Source organism: Bufo gargarizans, chromosome 2 (genome assembly GCF_014858855.1).
Source record: "Bufo gargarizans isolate SCDJY-AF-19 chromosome 2, ASM1485885v1, whole genome shotgun sequence".
NCBI lineage: Eukaryota > Metazoa > Chordata > Amphibia > Anura > Bufonidae > Bufo > Bufo gargarizans.
The window spans coordinates 318,426,267-318,438,776 of NC_058081.1; the positions used below are offsets into that span (position 1 = coordinate 318,426,267).

Sequence of the window (12,510 nt, forward strand, 5' to 3'; positions counted from 1 at the left end):
TTCCTCCACCCATGTCTGCATTCTTAATAACTATAGCCTTATTGGATTTTAGGGAAGTAATGGCCTTCATTTGTGCACCAGTGAGATTAGGTGGTGGTTTGAGTTCCACCTGCCCCGGACCAAATAGAGTTTGTAAGTCAGCAAGGACCATATTATAAAAGGTTTCCAGATGTGGTCCTCTATTCTTTAGTGGGTAGAATGTGGATTTAGGTTTAAACTGGTATAAGATAGGCCAATCAAAAAGATCCTCTAGCAGGATGTCCACCATATCTTCTTCTACCTCGCTATCATGAGAGTGGATGCTGGTCGTTACAATGGGATTGGGGGCCAGGTCCTTTAGTAGAAAATTATGTTTTAATGTTAGTTTGCGTATATACTGGTTTAACTAAACAAACAACTCAAACATATCTGGGCCTTTAGAAGGACAAAATGACAGTTCAATACTGCCTCCGATTGTCCGTTATTTGTTCATTGGGCGATTCAGATCTTTCAGCATGCTGAAAGATCTGGATTTGCCGGTGGCAGATCACGCTGTGCCTGCAGTAGATTGTGCTGTATAATCACGATCTGCTGCCAGCACACAGCTGTCCTGCATGGGCATGAGCAATGGCATAGTGATTGCTCCTCCTTATGCTGCAGAGGACATTGCTACATGTTATAGCAGCAGTTTCTTCTGCTAGCTATCTGGAACACTTCCCTCTCGACAATCGCTTGTCTAATACACCCTTTTATCAAATGAAGCATTTTAACTTAGCATATGACAATCTTGATTGGCAGGGCCAGGCTAAATGACTATGCAGGAACCTGGCCCTGTCAACCTCAAACTTATTATAAAACATTAATTAAGCACCACACACTTAGGCTATTTTGCATTGTGTGTCATGCCGGATCTGTTTTACTCCACATCCCATGCCAGACAGAAATGTATTTTGGAGCATTCTGTTCTATTCAGTTCAGTTTTGTCCCCATTGACAATGACTGGGGACAAAACGGAAGCATTTTTTGCCGGTATTGAGATCCTCTGCTGGTTCTCAATACCAGAAAAGTTAAACGCAAGTGTGAAAGCAGCCATACTTATTCCCATAGAAATCCATAAACAGTATCATAATAAAGTAGACAGGAGGAGTACAGTTTGGACTGTTCTTAACAGACAAGCAACTATGATATCATACCAGGAAGAGACAAATTCTGCAGGTTATACCGGACATCTGTAGTCAGTAAATCTAACACATATCTATAGCTGCCTTAGGAGTGACTGCAAATTTATTTGTGACAAAAGGTATTCTCTATTCCATCTATCAATATCTATTGGGGGAAAAATGTTGAAATTACCACCCTACCTATCTCTTTAATGTCGACCTGAAAATATGGGCTAAATTACTCGTGACTGACTATTTTATCTTCCAAATTCATATACCCCGAGCAAGCAGGGTTTGTCCCTGGCAGGGAAGGTAACCTTAACTCATGCAGGATAATTCATTCTATTCTTCATGCTTATAAGAAAAACCCATTGGTCCTTCTCGACACAGATGCTGAGAAGGCATTTGATAGAGTCGGTTGGCTTTTTATGCAATGTGCTGTAGCTCGCTTTAGTATTCTAAGAACATTAATTACATGGGTAATGTCGCTATATCACAACCCTAGTGCCAGAATGCAGATCAATGGTATCTTGTCTGAGGCCTTAGAAACAGCACCATGCAGGTTTTCCCATTGTCGTCCACCCTTTTTATTATAGTGATGGAGACTTTACTACAAACTATTAGAGAGAATGATCACCTTGCAGGGTTACAAGTAGGGGATAAAATACATCAAAATGCAGTGTTTGCTTCTCTTCTAATACTAGTTACAAATTCTTCTCAAGCATTCCCATGTATTCTAGACATTTTTGACCAATTCAGGGTGCTATCCAATTTCAATAATTAATTAATAAATCTGAGGCCTTTAACATCTCCCTTCCTCTGGATGAGATTAAGTATCTCTGTTGGAACTCCCCATTTAAATGGCAACAAAACCAGCTCAAATATTTTGGGATCCAGCTCACTAAGAACCAATGTTTACTTTAAGGGCTAACTATACTCCCCTGTTACAACAAGTAAAATCACAATTGCAAGCTCTCTCACTCCCATATGTGTTGTTGATGGGATGTAAAATTCTGCTTCAGACCTACATTTTGCAGAAATTCTTATATCTCTGACAAATGGTTCAGATCCCTTTATTGCATGGCTAGCATACCTATTATCCTACTACAGGGCAATCCATTTAAAGAGATGGCTACATTTTTGTTGTCAAAATTTTCAGATCTTAGGTATATAGAAATGGCTACATTAAAACCGAGCCAGAAATCTGGGTTATGGGGTCTCAATAAACCATTACCACTCCCTGGAGGCTTGACAAAAGGTACCTATTTACCAACACTTGCTGCTTCTACCCCTTTACTTTCTCAGCCCCCAAGAATCATGCCAGCTAATCTTATACTTCACCTTTTATACCCACACTTAAAAAATGTTTTAGACTTCTGGCTAAAATTCATGAGCCTGACTGTGGCTACATTCTCAACAGCAGTACGTAGCAAGGACAACATCTCGACCTTCTACTACCTCCATATAACTGCTGGCAATTTTTTGGAGACCCAAGAGTTCACTCATTCTTGTACCAAGCTATTCTCTAAATACCCCATATTAGGAGAACCCACTGAAAATTGACGCAAGAAAATGTATCCCCTACATACTTGATTTCACTTTTTTTTAAATCAATTTATGTTATCTTTTAAAGCTTCAGGTACATCAGCATATATCAGAGAGTGGGAAATAGAGTTAGATCATACTTTCTCAGAGGCTAATATAACAAAGGTTCACTTGAGGTCACCTGGGTTTTCCAGATGCATCCATATTAAGGAGCACTCCTGCAAAACAATGTCTAGTTGGTATGAAGATCCTCAAAATTTGAAGCAGATGGGTCTATCAGCCTCTGATGCATGTTGGTAATGTGAAACAGAGCTTTGGTCTTGCCATACTGGAATACTGGAAACAAATAGAATTTCACATTAATACAATCTGTGATATCACAGTTTTTGCCTACTTGGACGCCTTCTAAACCTAACTTACACACTATGCTGGTCCAAGTGGGAATACTGCTTATTCCATTGAAATGGCTGAGCAAAGTAACACCACCACCACCACTGAATTATGGAGTAATAAGATTAACCAGATTTGCCGAATTTTCCAGTTGGGAGTCAAAAACCCATAATAAGTCTGGCAACCCTGGAGAGGACTTCGACAAACCTGTGTGACCACAAGCACTTCTAAGTGATATGTTATATATAGTCATGTGAACTACTTTTTTCTGTATGCCACTCTTCTTGTTTTTATAATTTGTACTCCTCCTTGCATATTGTGTGCTTTCTTTTAATCTAGCATTGGCTCTCTAATGCATAAAATAAATCAATATAATGAGACATTATGTTATACTATATGTGATACACATTGGAGTAGTATTCCCCCATATTTTTCTCCCCTCCTTCCATCACTCCTTTTTATACTCTTACTCTCCTACCTACCCTTTCTAGGTTTCCCCTTCCTTTGTTCCATATGTTCTATATTATGTAAAATTGAAGAAATAAAGAATGTTGTCATTGGTGTTTTACACTTCCCTTTTTCTCAATAAAAAAGAGTTATGACAAAAAATATGTATTGGGTATAAATAGTAGGAGCATATGTTCTTACTCTTTTATATATTGTATGCTGACAGAAAGCTGACTTCCTTTCCACAGTATTAGTCTAAAAAAGTAAAAACAGATGATTCACTGATATGAAAATTTAGGTATATACAATATGTATAAACTCATTTGCTGCAAAAGTCAAACTTGATCATGAATACACTTTATAACACAATTTATAACCCAGAAGATGACACAGGAAATGTAGAATATATAAAAAAATAAAAAAATTCTCAACATTTGTGTAGAAAGGAATTCTCAGCAGTTGACAGAACTCAGGATTGACAGTCTCCAAATAGATAGATTGTTAACCGCATGTATCACAAAAACTGCAGAAAATTTTTAACAAAAACAAAAAGATTGAAATTGCTCCAAAGTTGTCCATAGTCTTTAAATATTGGCTTTTATAATGAAAGAGATGCAAAATTGTCTCATTAATGAAAATTTAGGAAATGTAGCTTCTATATTATACCCCACTATTTGTACATTTTCTTGAATACTGTTACTTTTTAAAAAAATTATAATTATTCTCTTCATTAGTGTAGAGCGCGAATATTTGAAAAGCTAATTTTTATCTCAAATTTTGCAACTTTGAGAATTCATGAATAATTAGGATATAGTGCTATATATTAGTTTTTCGAATGTCCGTCATTTTTTCCATCTGAGCACATGATTCCTCCCTGCTTCTTGTTTGTGGGCCAATGAGTCATTGGCCCACAAGCAACTTAAGCAGGGAGGAATCATGACTTCAGATGGAAAAAAAAATGATGAATATTCTAAAAAACTAATACAAACCGGATTCCCAAAAAGTTGGGACACTATACAAATCGTGAATAAAAACTGAATGCAATGATGTGGAGATGGCAAATGTCAATATTTTATTTGTAATAGAATATAGTATATGTATAATTTTAAAGGAAAAATACGCTGATTCAAAATTTCACGGTGTCAACAAATCCCCAAAAAGTTGGGACAAGTAGCAATAAGAGGCTGGAAAAAGTAAATTTGAGCATAACGAAGAGCTGGAAGACCAATTAACATTAATTAGGTCAATTGGCAACATGATTGGGTATAAAAAGAGCTTCTCAGAGTGGCAGTGTCTCTCAGAAGCCAAGATGGGTAGAGGATCACCAATTCCCACAATGTTGCGCAGAAAGATAGTGGAGCAATATCAGAAAGGTGTTACCCAGCGAAAAATTGCAAAAACTTTGCATCTATCATCATCAACTGTGCATAACATCATCCGAAGATTCAGAGAATCTGGAACAATCTCTGTGCGTAAGGGTCAAGGCCGTAAAACCATACTGGATGCCCGTGATCTCCGGGCCCTTAAACATCACTGCACCACAAACAGGAATTCTACTGTAAAGGAAATCACAGAATGGGCTCAGGAATACTTCCAGAAACCATTGTCAGTGAACACAATCCACCGTGCCATCCGCCATTGCCAGCTGAAACTCTACAGTGCAAAGAAGAAGCCATTTCTAAGCAAGATCCACAAGCTCAGGCGTTTTCACTGGGCCAAGGATCATTTAAAATGGAGTGTGGCAAAATGGAAGACTGTTCTGTGGTCAGACGAGTCACGATTCAAAGTTCTTTTTGGAAATCTGGGACGCCATGTCATCCGGACCAAAGAGGACAAGGACAACCCAAGTTGTTATCAACACTCAGTTCAGAAGCCTGCATCTCTGATGGTATGGGGTTGCATGAGTGCGTGTGGCATGGGCAGCTTGCATGTCTGGAAAGGCACCATCAATGCAGAAAAATATATTCAGGTTCTAGAACAACATATCCCATCCAGACGTCATCTCTTTCAGGAAAGACCCTGCATTTTTCAACAAGATAATGCCAAACTACATTCTGCATCAATCACAACATCATGGCTGCGTAGGAGAAGGATCCGGGTACTGAAATGGCCAGTCTGCAGTCCAGAAAAGTCCACCTATAGAGAACATTTGGCGCATCATAAAGAGGAAGGTGCAACAAAGAAGGCCCAAGACGATTGAACAGTTAGAGGCCTGTATTAGACAAGAATGGGAGAGCATTCCTATTTCTAAACTTGAGAAACTGGTCTCCTCGGTCCCCAGACGTCTGTTGAGTGTTGTAAGAAGAAGGGGAGATGCCACACAGTGGTGAAAATGGCCTTGTCCCAACTTTTTGGGGATTTGTTGACACCATGAAATTCTGATTCAACATATTTTTCCCTTAAAATTGTACATTTTCTCAGTTTAAACTTTTGTTCCGTGATTTATGTTCTATTCTGAATAAAATATTAGAAGTTGGCACCTCCACATCATTGCATTCAGTATTTATTCACGATTTGTATAGTGTCCCAACTTTTTTGGAATCCGGTTTGTATATAGCACTATAATGAATATAGTGCTATATATTTGTTTTTTTTAGAATATTCATCATTTTTTTCCATCTGAAGTGAACACTAAACATTGTTCACTTCAGATGGAAAAAAATGACGAATATTCTAAAAAACAAATATATAGCACTATATTCTATAGTGCTATATATTAGTTTTTGACCCACGCCTGTATTGATCGCGTAATATTCGCATATTACGCAATCATTACCTTGCCAATTTTTTGGTAAAAAAAAGAATGTAGAATATAACGAATATTCGAATTTGCGAATATTCAACGAATATTCTACTAAATATTCACGAATTTGAATATCGCCCCTGTCGCTCATTACTACTCTTCATGTGTGGTGCAGTCATGCAGCATTCAAGTCTTTCATTTACTGTGAATTAAACACCACCATACAGAGAAGTTAGGGGCAGAAACAGAACAGGGCCATACACTGATCGCAAAGGGCCCCATAGTAAAATGTATTGTCTGCCCCCTATCCTACACAGTTTCCTAGTATATGTGCATCAAATACTGCCAGGCAACCTGGAATTGGTGAATTTACATTTTTTTATATTTACTGGAAGACATTTTTAGTAAAAAAAATTGCATCACCTACTTTGTCCAACTTGTATTTCTCAATGTATTAACACCAGACACTATGAATCCCCAGTTCGCGTCTGCTGAATAATCTCGGATTGATGCAGCAAATTATAGAATGTAACAAGATACAGACAAGGGTCAATACAAAACAGACAGGTGTTTCTGAAGCCCAGGAAGGTATTTTAGAGTACAATTAGATGTGAGATAAAGAGGGTTTCCAGAGTTTATGCAATTAAAAGGGTTTTCCAAGACTAATACTGATGACCTATCCACCGATCAGCTGTTTAAGAAGGCATCAGCACTCCTGCAGCCTTCTCCGTGCTTACCAAGAACAGCACCATACATTGTATAGGATAGGTCTTCAGTATAAAAGTCTAGGAAAACCCCTTTAAATGTCTTGCCCTTTTTTTTGTAATATTGTTTTACTAGTAATATCTCATGCGGTCAGGCATTCCAGAATTTATTTCTCATACTGTAAAGAAGGCTCTAATATATTTATGATGGAAGCAAGAAGTAGTGACGGAGCATCTCATAAATAAGGTTCGAGATGACGTCTTAAACTCTTTAAATAACAATTTCCTTCAGACGCTTAATCAAGCTTAGAATGATCACCAAACCACCATGGTAATGATTAGCGATATACTCATGTACATGGACATAGTCTATGTTCAGCAAAACAGCGTGGAAAATGTCTATAATCTGGGGTTCATAATATTTTGAGATCAAGTTGTATGCTACGGCTGCATACGAGATCATCTTCGGCAGAAGTTATTAGACATGATTACAAGAGAACGGAATGGAGAGGTAGTGGACAGAGGATCCATAAGAAATGCCTGTCAGATGCTTATGATCATTGGATTGGAAGGAAGGTCAGTGTATGAAGAAGATTTTGAGGCACCATTTTTCGAAATGTCTGCAGAGTTCTTCCAGATGGAAAGCCAGAAGTTTCTAGCGGAAACAGTGCCTCAGTGTATATAAAAAAAAGTAGAGGCTAGAATAAATGAAGAAATAGAACGATTCATGCACTGCTTAGACAAATCCACAGAACCCATCGTGAAGGTGGTGGAGCGAGAGCTCATCTCCAAGCACATGAAGACCATTGTGGAGATGGAGAACTCTGGATTAGTTCATATGTTTAAGAACGGAAAGACAGAAGATCTAGCATGTATGTACAAGTTGTTCAGCAGAGTCCCCAATGGCCTGAAGACTATGTGTGAGTGCATGAGTCTGTATCTACCAGTACAGGGCAAAGCACTGGTTTCTAAAGAAGGGTAAGGAAAGAATCCTGTTGATTATATACAGGGTCTTCTTGACCTGAATAGTAGATTTGACCACTTTCTTCAAGAATCTTTTAGTAACGACTGTATTTTCAAGCAAACAATTGTTGGTGACTTTGAGTATTTTCTTAATCTGAACGCCAGGTCCCCTGAATACCTTTCTTTATTTATCGATGACAAGCTGAAAAAAGGAGTCAAAGGACTGACAGAGTAGGAAGTAGAATCCATACTCGACAATGCAATGGTCTTGTTTAGGTTTATGCAAGAGAAAGATGTATTTGAGTGTTATTACAAGCAACATTTGGCCCAAAGACTTCTCACCAACAAGAGTGTGTCAGATGACTCGGAAAAGAACATGATATCCAAGCTGAAGACGAAGTGCGGTTGCCAATTTTCATCAAAGTTGGAATGCATGTTCAGAGACATGAGCATCTCAAACACCACTATGGATGAATTCCGGCAACCAGCAGCTCCTAGGCATGCTTTTGAAATATTTAGAAGGTTTTATCTTGCTAAACACACTGGAGGACAACTCACGTTGCAGCACTACATGGGCTCAGCAGATCTCAATGCTATGTTCTATGGGCCTGCCAAAAAGGAGGACGGCTCAGAGGTTGGTGTTGGAGGTGCACAGGTTACTGGATCTAACACAAGGAACACATATTGCACATATAGGGGAGGGCAGAGGCAAACTGCGCTCTCCCCAGATGACAGCTCTTCTGTTGGGGTAGCCTGTGGGGAGTCAGGCTCTGGACAAGAGGATAGGGGAGGACAGAGTTCAGACCGTCACACTAATCTCTCAACATTTTGGGAAGAATGGAGAGTTCTTTTAGGGGTAACCATGCCCCAGGCTCTGATGCAACACTACTGGCTGGGCAGGAAAGCATGGTCATGAAAAACTCAGCCAGTTGCAGCCACACTGCAAGGTTGCATGCCCAGTAGTCCAGGTAATCTTGGATCATGGTGACAGGATGCAGTCCAAGTATGACACCACTTGCTGGTTGAGATTCTGCTGAATGTCCCACTGCTGCTGCTAGGTGGTTTCTTCAGAAGGCGGCTGAAGAAAACTGCTCATCAGAGACTTCAGACTCAAGTTTCTGTTTATGGAGCTGGTGCTGCTCCTGCCCCCCCCCCCATCTTGGTAACCACGGGTGAATCTAAATTCCCCTCGGTCAGGAGGGGAATGTAGAGACAAAAGAAAAAGAGGGTGGGGGGCACACAATAGGGTAGTATGTTCAGTACAAACGGAATTGTTTAACAAATAGAGGTGCTCACCTTAATGGGTTGTGCAATAATAGACACAACTCTATTGTAGATATGTAGATATATATAGATCTTTAGGATCCGTGAATGCAGCCGCAGAAGAAGTGTCTTTGGGATCGGGTGCCTAATCCCCCAAAGGGTGCTTGTAGTCATGACAGTGGAGCAGGAGCACGAGCGCAGAAGGTCTTCCCGGTAAGAGCTTTGTGAGGCAGGCAGCAACTAACCGACTACACAGCAAGTCTCTGTAGTAGTCCTTTTTTGCATACTAGTCAGAAAGTGTAAAAAATTCCCCCATTTGTGACTGGTAATGAGGGTCTAACAATAAGGATCGCCAGTAGTATTGATCCCTGTTCCGAATCCTGCATCTAGCCATTTGAGCAAGGGACTCGGAGGGCTTCCCTGCCTCCATCTCCACTGCATACTGTCACGGTCTGTCAGGGTCATTTGCATCGTCTTCATCATCGCCCTCTAGCTCCTCATGCTCCTCCTGTCCCTCTTGCCCCTCTCTTGTCTCTTGGGCAGATAAACCACCTAGTTGTGTATAAAATTCCTGGTTGTTTATGTCCTCCTCCTTGTCCTCATCTTACTCTTCTCTGCAAGTTCATCCTCCTCAAGGCTCATGTGGCCATGAAATGTAGACGCCACGTCTTCAGTCCCCTGGCCAATCAGATTTCTCAGCATCTCCTCCAGGATATGAATGAGTGGAATGACATAATTGATCAAGTAGTTCTGCCGACTGACAAACAAAGTGGCCTTCTCAAAGGGACTGAGCAAATGGCACATGTCACGCATGAGCTTCCACTGGTTAACGTCCGCCTGCTGCATTAAGAAATCGTTCACTGCCTTCCTCTGCTCATACAGGTGGTCTAATATATGGTTATTATAGGTGTAAACTAAGCATACCAGGCGATGTTAGGGAAGAGGATTTTGCTTTTGCAGCTCTAGGAGGGCATGTGTTGCAAGGTAAGAGTGGCTGAAGTGCATGCAGAGTTTCCTGGACATTTTTAATAGCTCTTGCAGTTCAGTGGATTACTTGAGCAACCGAGTGACAACGAGATTGACGATGTGTGCCATGCAAGGCATGTGTGACAGCACTCCTTGATGCAGTGCTGAAAAAAAATTCTTCCCATTATCAGTAACCAGTCCATTTCTTTATTGATGACGCCAATCAGTTCCTCCCCGGTTTGGCTCCGTTCGGCCAGGCTGCCATGGTGCAGAGCTGCGTGACAATGACTACCTTTGCATAAGTGATATGCTGGAGGACCACTGTTAACTGTGCCCAGAGGAAAAGGTGAGGCCTAGGTGGAGGATGAGGAGGCAGAGGTGGACATTGGTGCAGAAATCCTAGCATTACGATGTGGAAGCGGCATTGCCTTCATCTGGCCAAGTTGCTGGTGTGCCTGAGCCAAAACCACGTTTGCCAAGTGGACATATATTTTCCTTGACCATAGTTGCAATTCCATACGTTAGTACTGGTGTTAACTGTACCAGATACCGAGATGCCCAAGGACTGGCTTTCCTTCTGCTCAACGTATGTGCGCAGGGCTGGTACAGCTTTTTTGGAAGAGTAATGTCTGTTGGGACTCTCCACCTTGGCTGGGCACAAGCCATCAGTTCTCGGAAATGTTCAGAGTTAACTACATGGAAAGGGATCGACTGCAGTACCAGCAACTTGGCCATGTTCACGTTAAGCTTCTGCACCATTGGATGATTACATGCATACTGTTGTCTTTTTTCAGTCAGCTCGGTGATCGATTGCTGTCGAAACAAGTAATGAGGAGTAGACATTGAAGTCGATGGGAAGGAATGACAGCTTCCTTCTCCTCACATTGACAAGCCCTGACTGCTTGAGAGGGGGTGAAAGCTGGTGGGAGATGCAGCGGTTGCTTCATCAAGCTGTAAGACTAAACTAGTGGCACGGTTTTTCCACTCCACGTTTTGACATAAGGCCATCATGCCAACATTTAAACCCTGGTTGCGCCTCACCTTCTGCCCACACATTTTGCATACCGCCACGCTAATATCCCCCCGTGACTTGGGGAAAAATTCCCACACTGCTGAGTATGGCATTTTCCCTCCACCACTGAATGATGCCTGCCTGCCACTGCTTTTATGAACCCCTGGACTGCTAGTGTATTCCTCACAAGTAGTCTCCTGAGTAGCCAACAGTGTACCCCTCCTGTGTTTGGCCCTAGATCTCCCACTGCTTTTACAAAGCTGGCTCACGGGCACACTACCACCCTACTGTCTCATGGGCATGCTGCCACCATAGCCCCCTTTGTTTGGTTGTCACTTGTGTCCCACTCATCTGTCATTTGCTCATGTTCCTGACCTCTTGTAACATGTTAAAATTCAATAAATATAATTAAGCACTCACCGTCCAAAATACATCTAAAACCAAAGATTTATGGTAGGTAAATTAAAATAGTTTAATTCGAATAAATGCTAAAATCGATGAGTTGACCATATACAGTCCTGATCAAAAGTTTAAGACCATTTGAAAAATGGCAAAAAAAACATATTTTACATTGTTGGATCTTAACAAGGTTCCAAGTAGAGCTTCAACATGCAACAAGAAGAAATGAGAATGAGACACATTATTTTTTTTTGAGCATTCAATTAATTGAAAATAACGAATAAACTGAAACAAGCTGTTTTTCAGCTGATCCAAATTTTAGGACCACATGCCTTTAAAAGGCCAAATCTGTGCAAAGATGTGGATTCATTGTTATTTTCTGTCAGGTAGTCACACGTTGTGATGGCAAAGGCAAAAAAACTCTCCCTTTTTGAACGTCGTCGGGTTGTTGAACTGCATAAGCAGGGTCTCTCACAGCGCGCCATCGCTGCTGAGGTAGGACGCAGTAAGAGTCATTTGGAATTTCTTAAATGATCCTGAGGGTTATGGAACAAAAAAGTTAAGTGGAAGACCCCAAAAAATTCCATCAGCACTGAGCCGGAGGATCCAATTGGCTGTCCGTTAAGACACTGGACGATCCTCCACCCAAATTAAGGCCCTTACTGGTGCTGACTGCAGCCCCATAGCCATCAGACGGCATCTGAGACTGAAGGGCTTTAAAAACAAAAAACGTCTTCAAAGACCTTGTCTCCTTGAACGCCACAGAACTGCTCGTTTGGACTTTGCAAGAGAGCACCAAACATGGGACATTCAAAGGTGGAAGAAAGTTATATTCTCTGATGAGAAAAAATTTAACCTTGATGGTCCTGATGGTTTCCAACGTTACTGACACGACAAGCAGATCCCACCTGAGATGTTTTCTACGCGCCACAGTGGAGG

At 40.9% G+C, this 12,510-nt stretch overlaps 1 pseudogene; it reads left to right on the top strand.

Annotated features, from left to right (window-relative positions):
- Positions 1 to 289: 289 nt before the first annotated feature.
- On the top strand, positions 290 to 10,304 carry LOC122925865 (annotated as a pseudogene).
- The last annotated feature ends 2,206 nt before the right edge of the window (positions 10,305 to 12,510 follow it).